This window comes from Littorina saxatilis, unplaced genomic scaffold (assembly GCF_037325665.1).
Source record: "Littorina saxatilis isolate snail1 unplaced genomic scaffold, US_GU_Lsax_2.0 scaffold_309, whole genome shotgun sequence".
Lineage (NCBI taxonomy): Eukaryota > Metazoa > Mollusca > Gastropoda > Littorinimorpha > Littorinidae > Littorina > Littorina saxatilis.
Window position 1 is genome coordinate 129,959 of NW_027127915.1, and position 4,094 is coordinate 134,052.

Genomic DNA, 4,094 nt, shown 5'->3' on the forward strand with positions numbered 1-4,094 from the left:
CAACCTACCAACCAACCAACCAATCAACCAACCAACAAACAAACAAATACACACACAACCAAACAAACAAAGAAACCGATTACCTATGTTTTCTTCTGAGAGAACGCGCACACACACACACACACACACACACACACACACACACACACACACACACACGCATACATACACACAAACACACACACACACACACACACATACACACACACACATACACACACACACACAAACACACACAAACACACACACACACATACACACACACACACACACACACACACACACACACACAAACACACACACACACTCACACACACACACACACACACATACCACAAACATCCCCCCACACTCACTCAAACACCCGTTCCGGCCCTCCATCTCCCATTACTGCCATACCCACCACTGTCGCCCCCACTACCCTCATCCCCCCATCCCAGTCACCCACCCTCGCCCAACCCCATGCTAACGATAAACAATATCATCTTGGAACTCAGTCCCAGTGACACAAAAGTATGCCAGTCGCCATGAAATACACCTGTGTCTCTTCGGCCCATCGCGAGGAGAGCATGTCACGCACTTCAAACACAAAACGCAAAAACCCTAGTCCGCTCAGAGATAATCGAGGCATGTTCCTCCGCAATGGCTTAAGGACAAAAAAAGAAAAGAAAAAAAGAAGTAAAAAAATAATGAGGAGAAAAAAATGAAGGAAAAATGAAGCCGTTCGAAAGCAATACGTGTTATCGCGAAAGAAAAACGACACGCAAAAATAATAGGACGGAGACAAAATTATGTCAGAGAAGTTTAAAACCCCTCCCCGCCCACTCGAAAAGTTCTATTTCACCCCAACTACCCACCCAACCCAGTACACCCCTGTTAGTATTTTAGCTGCAAGCTTCCCCTTCAAACCCATGACCCCAATCCTCCCCCCTCCCCCTTCCTCCCACCCTTACCCTCCAAACCCTTACCTTCCATTGTCGCCCCTTCATTATGAGTAAAAAAAAAAAATCTAAAAAAAAAAAATCTAAAAAAACCACACTATAAAACAATTCGCGTAAGGCGAAAATACAACATTTAGTCAAGCTGTCGAACTCACAGAATGAAACTGAACGCAATGCAATTTGTCAGCAAGACCGTATACTCGTAGCATCGTCAGTCCACCGCTCGTGGCAAAGGCAGTGAAATTGACAAGAAGAGCGGGGTAGTAGTTGCGCTGAGAAGGATAGCACGCTTTTCTGTACCTCTCTTCGTTTTAACTTTCTGAGCGTGTTTTTAATCCAAACATATCATATCTATATGTTTTTGGAATCAGGAACAGACAAGGAATAAGATGAAAGTGTTTTTAAATTGATTTCGAAAATTTAATTTTGATCATACTTTTTATATTTCTAATTTTCAGAGCTTGTTTTTAATCCAAATATAACATATTTATATGTTTTTGGAATCAGAAAATGACGAAGAATAAGATGAACGCAAATTTGGATCGTTTTATAATTTTTTTAATTTTTTTTAACAATTTTTAGATTTTTAATGACCAAAGTCATTAATTAATTTTTAAGCCACCAAGCTGAAATGCAATACCGAAGTCCGGCCTTTGTCGAAGATTGCTTGGCCAAAATTTCAATCAATTTGATTGAAAAATGAGGGTGTGACAGTGCCGCCTCAACTTTTACAAAAAGCCGGATATGACGTCATCAAAGATATTTATTGAAAAAAAGAAAAAAACGTCCGGGGATATCATTCCCAGAAACTCTCATGTAAAATTTCATAAAGATCGGTCCAGTAGTTTGGTCTGAATCGCTCTACACACACACACACGCACAGAGACAGACACACACACACACACACACACACACACACACACACACACACACACACACACACATACACCAACTCAACTCAACTCAACTCAAATTTTATTGGCTTCAATTTTCACATAGAAGAATTTGTCTTGCGCTTGGGATTAAGACATAGGCAGAAAGTAAGAGTATAACATATAAAAACAGCATTCATATCGTCTCGATTCCCCCTCTATGTTAAAACATTTAGTCAAAATTTGAGAGTAAACATGACATATGTATATATTTTTAGATTCAGAATGTCATACACCACACCTTCGTCTCGATTCCCCCCTCTACGTTAAAACATTTAGTCAAAACTTGACTAAATGTAAAAAGAAAACGAAAGAAAAAAAGAAAACGAAAACAAAAGCGTGTCTGTCCCTTATCGTCACGAACTCTTGTTTTTTATATGAGCTCTTAAGCTGATACAGAATGTTAAAAAAGAAAAAGAAAAAAAAGGAATAAAGTTTACAATGAAAAGTACGAAATAGCGAACAAAAAGTAGTCCACCCTCCATTGTCACACAACAAAGTCAATGACGGTTGTATGCCTACACTGACTTTTGCTCTATGGATTTTCTTCCCTCAAATAAAGGACACCGCCCACTACGACTATTTTCCTTCTCTTCACCACCGGGTATTTTCAAACACATCATTTCCTGGGGCGAATCTCTTTGATGTCTTTCTCTCCCTCTCCGATCTCCCATATTGTGATAATTCCGATCAATATGAGAGGCCGGGAGACTGAAGGGGCATTTCACACGTTCACACTAGCACCACTTACAGGCAGGCCTTTCGGCCTATTTTTCTTTCCCGGGTACGTCCATTGATGCGGCTGTCGGGTAGATGTTTGCTCGCCGGCATCTTGCGTTTTGAGACACACACGGCGGTGTGTACGAAATCTGCTGGCAAATATTATGCCTGGGTGCGCTGAAATGATGTTAAGCGAGTGCAATTAGCCTTCGGGGCCAGACCAGGTGACATTTTGTACTGTCGGTGAGAAACAGAGTTAGAGGGATTGTGCACTGTAGCAGAATGTACCTTTTCTGGCACAGAAAGCTAGAACATGGACAATGTTTTTGTATTTTTTGTAGTAAGATTGGGAGGAGGTAACGATGGAGAGAGAGGTGGAGGTTATTATCATGTCCATGTGTGATCTGAGAGACAAAGGGAAGTAAGCGCTCTGAAAAGCATAAGGTCAAAAACAAAAAATAGTCTGTTTACGGTATCCCGACCGACCCTATTTTTTCGCGCGACCCTAGACTTTTTTTTGGCATTTGGGAATTTTTTTATTTTTTTTTTAAAGTTTTTGTTTTTTGGCAAAATAACTTAAAAATACGGTTTTTTGAGAAAAAAATCCCAACCTACCGACCCTATTTTTTTGCCTATGTTACCGTAAACAGACTATCTTTTTTGTGTGTGCCTTAGATATAATTTTTATTATGCAATATAGAAGGTGAGAGTTATGCGAAACTAATCTCCTGGCACCTTTTGGATAGAGGTCTCCCAGGTCAACTTATGTGCAGACCTGCTAGTGACTTAACCCCCTTCGTGTGTACACGCAAGCACAAGACCAAGTGCGCACGGAAAAGATCCTGTAATCTATGTCAGAGTTCGTTGGGTTATAGAAACACAAAAATACCCAGCATGCCTCCCCCGAAATCGGCGTATGCTGCCTGAATGGCGGGGTAAAAACGGTCATACACGTAAAAATCCACTCGTGCTAAAAACTCGAGTGAACGTGGGAGTCTAAGCCCACCGGCACGGTTGGCCTAGTGGTACGGCGTCCGCCCCGTGATCGGGAGGTCGACGGTTCGAACCCCGGCCGGGTCATACCTAAGACTTTAAAATTGGCAATCTAGTGGCTGCTCCGCCTGCCGTCTGGGGTTAGTGCTAGGACTGGTTGGTCCGGTGTCAGAATAATGTGACTGGGTGAGACATGAAGCCTGTGCTGCGACTTCTGTCTTGTGTGTGGCGCACGTTATATACTGTTCAAAAAAAGAAACGCATAGTTGCTACTTGCCAAATTTGTTTTATTTTTCGAAAAAATTAACAGAAAATCCAATATTTAGATTATTTGTTTGAAATTTGGTATGGACACAGTTGAATGCACACACAGTTCATTTGCATCTTCAAATCAATCAGTCAATCAATACGATTGGGTGCCGAGGCTGTCAAGTCAGTAGGGGGTGTGACTGCCTTGAGCAGCAACAACTGCCCGGCACCTTCTGGGCATGGATTGGATCAGATGCCG